We start from the raw sequence: 10511 nt of genomic DNA on the forward strand, positions 1-10511 counted from the left end.
TTTGAGCACCTCCTCCCCTGAAGGAACCCTCCCGTGAATCCATTGCTAGAAGGAAATCCTAATCTTAAGTGGAGAAAGAGATCATGTCTATCCTTAACTTGGAGGACACAACATGGCTTCATAGATCTCCCGTCGCTACGCGGCTTCACTAGTCTGGCCCATATTCAATGGGCCGACGCCCTAAGGACCCCTTAGTCCATGACTCCCTCAGTAGCCCCCGGACTAGCCTCCAACGCCAAGGCTTGTGTCCGGCATCTGCTAACCTAATAGCGTTCGGCTTGCGAGGCGAGTTCTCTGATTCGCTTCATTCATGTTTGGTGCCAAGGGATGTCCGGAATCTGAAATGGCAATTTTCCTTAGCAACGAAGGAAAAAATAAAAATCCGTTCAAGTGTAAACAATGCCTTTGCCTGGCAACTTTTCCTCTTTCAACGAAGTGTCACGTCCGGTCAGAACGCCGAGCGGTTAGGGTTTCTTAAACCGCGGCTCAAGGCCGATGCCATGTCCGGCACGTCTCATCAAGGTGGAGATCATGCCCCGTCTTTCAGGGGATATGATCAATGATTTCGATTCCCCTCCCCGCACATAACGTTGTGAGCGTATCGGGAAGTGGAGAAGCCAACGGCTGGAAAAAAGGAGCCCCTGGCTTGTCAACAACCTATAAAGGGGGAGCTACAACAGTCATCATCCCACGCCTTCTTCCACCTTCCGCTCACGCAGATCCGCGGAGCTCTAGTGCCCCTTTTCTCCGCTTCCACAGCAAATCCCATCCCATCTCCTTCAATCATGGCCGGATTCAGCACCAACAGGAAGTGGGAGGCCTCCACCGTCACCGATGGAGACATCATGAAGCTGAGGCAGGCCGGCTATTTGTCGGCCGACATTGCCCATCGGGCCCCCGAAGAGGGCCAGGTCATCCCCGCGCCCAAGCCGGGTGAAAGGGTCATATTCCTCCCTCATTTCCTTAGGGGGTTGGATTTCCTCTGCACCCCTTCGTAAGGGGGTTGATGTTCATTTATGGGCTAGATTTTCATGATCTAGACCCCAACTCCCTCCTCCACATCTCGACCTTCATCATTTTCTATGAAGCTCCCCTTCGAGTCCGGCCACACTTCGACCTATGGCTGAAGGTGTTCAACATCAAGCCCAAGGTGGTGGGCGGTGACCATGCAGACTGTGTGGTGCCACGATCAGCAAGCGGACGCGGGTCCCGTGGCCGGAGGGCAAGTTCATCGACACCGTTAAGGTGTGGCAAAAGGAATGGTTCTACATCACTGAGCCAAGGGATGCCGCCTGGGGAGCGGCTCGCATATTCTGGTCTGGACCCCCTACCAGACTGGCTCGTGGACCACCATGAGTCTGGACTGGGGGTGCGTTGCTCAAGCAAAGGCGTTGTAGAAGCGTGTCATCAGCATAATGGAGACCGGCGCGAAGCTGGTCGGCGTGGTCCAGATCATACTCAACTGCCGACTCCTCCCTTGCCAGGAGAGGACCAAACCAATGTGGGAGCAGGAGCCCGAGGATCCGGCCATCGTGCAACACCTCTTTGGCACAACCCATGCATGATACAATATCGGGCCAGCTATTCAAGCCTTAGAAGGAGTGGTCGGTCGAGGGGAAGGACGTCGGCCGTGAGGCCACTAACCCCCCAAAGGAGGTGAGAAACATTCATCTTCAACGTGTATTCGGATATTCACGCCGCATACGATTCGGTATGAACCTCTATGCGGATTTTGCAGGGCTGGGTCACCAAGGCCGAGAAGATCAATAGCCTAGCACCGCTGCCTGAAGAGCCCCGATCAGAGTAGTGATGACCCACAAGTATAGGGGATCTATCATAGTCCTCTCGATAAGTAAGAGTGTCGAACCCAACGAGGAGCAGAAGGACATCACTAGCGGTTTTCAGCAAGGTATTCTCTGCAAGCACTGGAATTATCGGTAACAGATAGTTGTGTGATAAGATAAATCATAACGGGTAACAAGTAATAAAAGTAACTAAGGTGCAGCAAGGTGGCCCAATCCTTTTTGTAGCAAAGGACAAGCCTGGACAAACTCTTAATAAAGCAAAGTGCTCCCGAGGACACATGTGAATTACTGTCAAGCTAGTTTTCATCATGCTCGTATGGTTTGCGTTCGTTACTTTGATAATTTGATATGTAGGGTGGACCGGTGCTTGGGTTCTGCCCTTCCTTGGATAAGCCTCCCACTTATGATTAACCCCTATCGCAAGCATCCGCAACTACGAAAGAAAAATTAAGATAAATCTAGCATGAAACATATGGATCCAAATCAGCCCCTTACGAAGCAACTCATAAACTAGGGTTTACGCTTCTGTCACTCTAGCAACCCATCATCTACTTATTACTTCCCAATGCCTTCCCCTAGGCCCAAATCATGGTGAAGTGTCATGTAGTCAACACTGGAGGAAAGACAACATACATCTTATCAAAACATCGAACGAATACGAAATTCACATGATTACTTATAACAAGACTTCTCCCACGTCCTCAGGGACAAACGTAACTACTCAGAAAGCATATTCATGTTCATAATCAAAGGGGTATTAAATAGCATTAAGAATCTGAACGTATGATCTTCCATGGATTAAACCAACTAGTATCAACTACAAGGAGTAATCAACACTACTAGCAACCCACAAGTACCAATCTGAGGTTTTGAGACAAACATCAAATACAAGAGATGAACTAGGGTTTGAGAGGAGATGGTGCTGGTGAATATGTTGATGGAGATTGAGCCCCTCTCGATGAGAGGATCGTTGGCGATGACGATGACGATTATTTCCCCCTCCGGGAGGGAAGTTTCCCTGGCAGAACAGCTCTGCCGGAGCCCTAGATTGGTTCTGCCCAAGTTCCGCCTCGGGACGGCGGCGCTTCATCCTGAAAGCTTCCTCTTGCTTTTTCTAGGTAAAAACCCTTCATATAGCAAAGATGGGCACTGGGCCCTGCCAGGTGGGCGGCAAGGCAGGGAGGCGCGCCTAGGAGGTAGGGCGCGCCACCCACCCTTGTGGCTGCCTAGTGAGTTCCCTCAGGTGGTTTCTTCGCCCAATATTTTATATATATTCCAAAATAATTCTCCGTGAAGTTTCAGGACTTTTGGAGTTGTGCAGAATAGGTCTCTCGAATTTGCTCCTTTCAGGTCTAGAATTCCAACTGCCGGCATTCTCCCTCTTTGTGTAGACCTTGTAAAATAAGGGAGAAAAGGCATAAGTATGCTGCCATAATGTGTAATAACAACCCATAATGCAATAAATATCAATATAACACATCATGCAAAATGGACGTATCAAGCAGCTGGAACAATTGTTGGTTGTGGTGCCTTATAAGGCACCGAACAAGAAGGGCAAGAAGAAAGAAGTACCTGAGGCCAGGGCGGGCCTCCGCCGCAGGGCTCGTCCGGGCAACCGGTCTGGGGACACTGCGGCCGCATTCGTACATGATGGGGATGAGGACGAGGAGGAGAGCGCCTCCTCACGCTCCAAAAAGAGGGCGACGCCTGAGGACGTCGAAGAGGTTCAACCTTCTCCTACCTCGAAGATACGGTGCCGGCCTAAGCTGGTCCTGTCTGACAGCTCAGACTCCGACAAGGTTTCGGAGAGGAGACCCAGTGTCAAGCCCCATGCGACGAGGTACATATCGCGACATTTTTAATTGATCTATCTTTCAGCAGTCCCTCGTAGAATGTAGATTGATTGTTTCTTTTGGTGGTGTAGCCATTTGCATGGCCACCCTTCCGAGGAGGCCTTGGAAGGGACGTCCCTGCCCGCCGAACTGGTGGACAGTGGCTCACGTTCTGCACCTCCTCCAGTCCCAGAAGAGGTTGGAAAGGTGGTGTCGCGAAAGACCCCTCCTCCTCTGAACTCAGGGGAGGAGGTCGACGCCACCATGACCGAGGCCAATGCCTCGGTCATTGAAGACCAGGGGGCATCCCTCCTTGATAACGCGTGAAGGGGTCCGGACCATCCGGATCCCATCAGTCTTCCGCTCCCGAGCCCCCAAGACCCTTTACAGCACAAGTTCCTCCTTCCAGTGGAGAAGGGGTCGGGGAGCCAACGCCAATGCCGAACACCTCCAAACGGGCGGCAGCTGGCTGACCGGACGCCCTGGAGGAGTTGGTGAACAACTCCGCCATCATTGATGGGCACCGCCCTCTTATGAGTGTGGTCATGCAAGGTGTTCGGTCCGTCCAATTTGGACAGAACGACATTGTCCAAGGCCTTCTGACAGGCTTTGTGGTAAGTTAATTAATGCTCTTTTCTCATAAAGCAGTTGTATTCTTTAGTTTGGGTAGGCCATATACATAGCAGCCCCCGAGACTCTGCAAGGACTTTGGAGAAGCCAGCAAAGGATCAAGTTCGGTAGGCCGATTAACAATGTCGACATTTCTTTTTCTGATGCAGGCATCTTTCGTGGCTGCGGCAGCTAATGCCGCAGCACTAGAGGAGATGGATCGGAAGCTCAAGCATTCCGATAAAGATCTTGACCTTGTCAACAAACGACTTTACGAGGCGCAAGGTAAGACCTTTGATAAGATGTGTATTTGCTTGATGCCGGATATTGAAGATCCTGATTGTATGCTAATCCGTTATCGTGATAATTTTGTAGCTGCCGCCGCCGAGGTTGAGGGCTTGAGAGAGGCCCTGAAGAAAGCCGAGGCAAAGGCAGCCGCAAAGAAAACGGCCGCTGACAAGGCGGTGGTCGAGCTCGAGAAGGCCAAGCTCGCTGGTGAGCAGCATGAGGCTCGATTAACCGAAGTGCTAGTGGAGCTCCAGGATGCCGCCAAGAAGTTGGAGGTCCTTCAGAAGGAGGAGGAGGAGCAATCCTCCTAGCTGTCCAAGGTGGAGAAGGAGCTCCAGGTGGCGAGGACCAAAGCGCGTGGTGTTCGGGAAGAGCTCCGCCATGTCGGGCAAACTGCAAATGGTAAGAAATACTTACTTTAGAGTGTGTTCGGAGGCAACAGATTCGCCCTGCTGACGCGGGTCTGGCGCTCCGCAGGCATCTTCGCCGAATGCTACCTCTTGAGCACTGCATTGGATTTCCCCGAAGAGGAGAGGATGATGCAGCAAAGTAGCATAAGTATTTCCCTTAGTTTTTTAGAACCAAGGTATCAATCCAGTAGGAGACCACACACAAGTCCCTCGTACCTACACAAAACGATAGCAACTCGCAACCAACGCGATTAGGGGTTGTCAATACCTTCATGGTCACTTACGATAGTGAGATCTGATAGGGATGATAAATAATATTTTTGGTATTTTTGATAGATAGATGCAAAGTAAAAGTAAAAGGCAAAGTAAAAACAAAGCAAGTAAATAAAGCGATAGAGATTGATATGATGAGAATAGACCCCGGGGCCATAGGTTTCACTAGTGGCTTCTCTCAAGAGCATAGATATTCTACGGTGGGTGAACAAATTACTGTTGAGCAATTGACAGAATTGAGCATAGTTATGAGTATATCTAGGAAATGATCATGTATATAGGCATCACGTCCAAAGCAAGTAGATCGAAATGATTCTGCATCTACTACCATTACTCCACTCATCGACCACTATCCAGCATGCATCTAGAGTATTAAGTAAAAACAGAGTAACACCTTAAGCAAGATGACATGATGTAGAGGGATAAATTCATGCAATATGATAAAAACCCCATCTTGTTATCCTCGATGGCAACAATACAATACGTGCCTTGCAACCCTTTCTGTCACTGGGTAAGGACATCGCAAGATTGAACCCAAAGCTAAGCACTTCTCCCATTGCAAGAACTACCAATCTAGTTGGCCAAACCAAAAAGGATAATTCGAAGAGACTTGCAAAGATAACTCAATCATACATAAAAGAATTCAGAGAAGAATGAAATATTTTTCATAGATAATACTGGATCATAAACCCACAATTCATCAGTCTCAACAAACACACCGCAAAAATAAGATTACATCGAATAGATCTCCATGAGAGAGAGGGAGAACATTGTCTTGAGATCCAAAAAGAGAGAAGAAGCCATCTAGCTACTAGCTATGGACCCGAAGGTCTAAAGTAAACTACTCATACTTCATCAGAGGGGCTATGGTGTTGATGTACAAGCCCTCCGTGGTGGATGCCCCCTCCGGTGGAGCTCCGGAACAGGCCCCAAGATGGGACCTCGTGGATACAGAAGGTTGCGGCAGTGGAATTAGGTTTTTGGCTCCTGTTCTGATTGTACGGGGATACGTAGGTATATATAGGAGGAAGGAGTACGTCGGTGGAGCGTCAGGGGGCCCACGAGGTAGGGGGCGCGCCTAAGGGGGGGCCCTCCACCCTCGTGACCGCCTCTGGCACTGCTTGGAGTAGGGTCCAAGTCTCCTGGATCACGTTCGGTTGGAAAATCACGTTCCCGAAGGTTTCATTCCGTTTGGACTCTATTTGATATTCTGTTTCTTCGAAACACTGAAATAGGCAAAAAAACAGCAATTCTGGGCTGGACCTCCGGTTAATAGGTTAGTCCCAAAAGTAATATAAAAGTGGAAAATAAAGCCCAATATAGTCTAAAAGAGTAGATAAAGTAGCATGGAGCAATAAAAAATTATAGATACGTTGAAGACGTATCAGGCATCCCTAAGCTTAATTCCTGCTCGTCCTCAAGTAGGTAAATGATAAAAAAAGAATTTTTGATGCGGAGTGATACTTTGGCATAATTTCAATGTATATTTTCTTAATTGTGATATGAATATTCAAATCCGAAAGATTCAAGACAAAAGTTCATATTGACATAAAAATGATAATACTTCAAGCATACTAATCAAAGCAATCATGTCTTCTCAAAATAACATGGACAAATAAAGTTATCCCTACAAAACCATATAGTCTGGCTATGCTCCATCTTCCCCACACAAAATATTTAAATCATGCACAACCCCAATGACAAGCCAAGCAATTGTTTCATACTTATGACATTCTCAAAACTTTTTCAATCTTCACGCAATACATGAGCGTGAGCCATGGATATAACACTATGTGGAATAGAAGGGTGGTTGTGGAGAAGACAAAAAGAGGGAAGATAGTCTCACATCAACTAGGCGTATCAACGGGCTATGGAGATGCCCATCAATAGATATCAATGTGAGTGAGTAGGGATTTCCATGCAACGGATGCACTAGAGCTATAAGTATATGAAAGCTCTACAAAAGAAACTAAGTGGGTGTGCATCCAACTCGCTTGCTCACGAAGACCTAGGGCATTTTGAGGAAGCCCATCATTGGAATATACAAGCCAAGTTCTATAATGAAAAAATTCCCACTAGTATATGAAAGTGACAAAATGAGAGACTCTCTATCATGAAGATCTTGGTGCTACTTTGATGCACAAGTGTCATAAAAGGATAGTAGCATTGTCCCTTCTCTCTTTTTCTCTCATTTTTTTATTTGGGCCTTTCTCTTTTTTTGGCCTCTTTTCTTTCTTTCTTTTTTTTGTCCGGAGTCTCATCCCGAGTTATGGGGGAATCATAGTCTCCATCATCCTTTCCTCAGTTGGGACAATGCTCTAATAATGATGATCATCACACTTTTATTTTTCTTACAACTCAACAATTACAACTCGATACTTAGAACAAAGTATGACTCTATATGAATGCCTCCGGCGGTATACAGGGATATGCAATGAATCATGAGTGACATGTATGAAAGAATTATAAACGGTGGCTTTGCCACAAATACGATGTCAACTACATGATCATGCTAGCAATAGGACAATGATGGAGCGTGTCATACTAAACGGAACGGTGGAAAGTTGCATGGCAATATATCTCGGAATGGCTATGGAAATGCCATGATAGGTAGATATGGTGGCTGTTTTGAGGAAGGTATATGGTGGGTGTATTATACCGGCGAAAAGTGCGCGATATTAGAGAGGCTAGCAAAGGTGGAAGGATGGGAAAAAGTGCGTATAATCCATGGACTCAACATTAGTCATAAAGAACTCATATACTTGATGCAAAAATCTAGAAGTTATCAAAGCAAAGTATTACGCGCATGATCCTAGGGGGATAGATTGGTAGGAAAAGACCATCGCTCGTCCCCGACCGCCACTCATAAGGAAGACAATCAATAAATAAATCATGCTCCGAGTTCATCACATAACGGTTCACCATACGTGCATGCTACGGGAATCACAAACTTCAACACAAGTATTCTATGAATTTATAACTACTTAACTAGCATGACTCTAATATCACCATCTTCATATCTCAAAACAATTATCAAGCATCAAACTGATCTTAGTATTCAACGCACTCAAAAGAAAGGTTCACATATCTTGAACACCAAGTATATTAACATTAAGCGAATTACCATGCTATTAACGACTCTCAAAATAATCTAAGTGAAGCATGAGAGATCAATAGTTTCTTTAAAAAAAATCCACCACTGTGCTATAAAAGATATAAGTGAAGCACTAGAGCAAAAATTATCACGCTCAAAAGATATAAGTGAAGCACTATGAGCAAAACTATCAAGCTCAAAAGATATAAGTGAAGCACTATGAGCAAAACTATCAAGCTCAAAAGATATAAGTGAAGCACATAGAGTATTCTAACAAATTCCAATTCATGTATGGCTCTCTCAAAAGGTGTGTACAGCAAGAATGATTGTGGTAGACTAAAAAGCAAAGACACAAATAATACAAGACGCTCCAAGCAAAACACATATCATGTTGGTGAATAAAAATATAGCTCCAAGTAAATTACCGATGGAAGTGGACGAAAGAGGGGATGCCTTCCGGGGCATCCCCAAGCTTTGACTTTTTGGTGTCATTGGATTATATTGGGGGTGCCATTGGAATCCCCAAGCTTAGGCTCTTGCCACTCCTTGTTCCATAATCCATCAAAAGAATTCACCCAAAACTTGAAAACTTCACTACACAAAACTTAACAGAAATCTCGTGAGCTCTGTTAGAGAAAGAAAACAAAAGACTACTTCAAGGTACTGTAATGAACTCATTCTTTATTTATATTGGTGTTAAACATACTGTATTACAACTTCTCTATGGTTTATAAACTATTTTACTAGCCATAGATTCATCAAAATAAGCAAACAACACACGTAAAACAGAATCTGTCAAAAACAGACCAGTCTGTAGCAATCTGTAACTAACGCAAACTTCTGGAACTCTAAAAATTCTAACAAAATAGGAAGTCCTGGAAAATTTGTTTATTGAACAACAGCAAACAGAATCAACGCAAAAGCACGTTCCTGTGATTTAACAAAATTATATTCGTGCACGCAAAGTTTCTGTTTTTTCAGCAAAATCAAATCAACTATCATCGTAGGTTATCCTATAGGTTCTACTTGGCACAAACACTAATTAAATGACAAAACCACATCCAGATAGAGGCTAGATGGATTATTTATTCCTAAGAAGAAGCAAAAACAAAAAACACAAAATAAAATTGGGTTACCTCCCAACAAGCGCTATCGTTTAACGCCCCTAGCTAGGCATAAAAGCAAGGATAGATCTAGGTATTGCCATCTTTGGTAGGCAATCCATAAGTGGATCTCATGATAGATTCATATGGTAAATTTATTTTCTTTCTAGGGAAGTGTTCCATGCCCTTATTTAAGGGAAATTGGAATCGAATATTCCCTTCCTTCATATCAATAATTTCACCAATCGTTCTAAGGAAAGGTCTACCAAGAATAGTAGGACATGAACGATTGCAATCTATATCAAGAACGATAAAATATACGGGCACATAATTCCTATTTGCAACAATAAGAACATCATTAATTCTTCCCATAGGCTTTTTAATAGTGGAGTCCGCAAGATGCAAGTTTAGAGAGCAATCATCAAAATCACGGAAATCTAGCAAATCACATAAAGTTTTGGGAATAGTAGAGACACTAGCACCCAAATCACACAAAGCATGAAACTCAAAATCTTTAATTTTAATTTTAATAGTAAGTTCCCACTCATCATAGAGTTTTCTAGGGATAGAAACTCTCAACTCAAGTTTTTCTTCATAAGATTGCATCAAAGCATCAACAATGTGTTTGATAAAGGCCTTATTTTGACTATAAGCATGAGGAGAATCTAGCACAGATTGCAACAAGGAAATACAACCAATCAAAGAGCAATTTTCATAATTAAATTCCTTGGGATCCAAAATAGTGGGTTTAGCAACATCACGGTTTTTATTTATTTCAATCCCACTTTCATCAAATTCATCATCAAGATCTAGAAACTCCGAATTCTTAAAATGCCTGCTAGGTAAAGGAAGATAATCTTCAGTTTCATCAAGATTCATATTGCAAAACAAAGATTTAATGGGGGACACATCAATAACTTTTAGATCTTCATCTTGATTTTCATAGGAATTGGAAGAACACGCTTTAATAAAGGCATCTTTGGAAGCATGCATCCTAGCGGTTCTTTCCTTGCACTCATCAATGGAAATTCTCATGGCTTTGAGAGACTCATTGATATCATGCTTAGGAGTAATAGATCTAAGTTTTAAAGAATCAA

This window comes from Triticum dicoccoides, chromosome 7B (genome assembly GCF_002162155.2).
Source record: "Triticum dicoccoides isolate Atlit2015 ecotype Zavitan chromosome 7B, WEW_v2.0, whole genome shotgun sequence".
NCBI lineage: Eukaryota > Viridiplantae > Streptophyta > Magnoliopsida > Poales > Poaceae > Triticum > Triticum dicoccoides.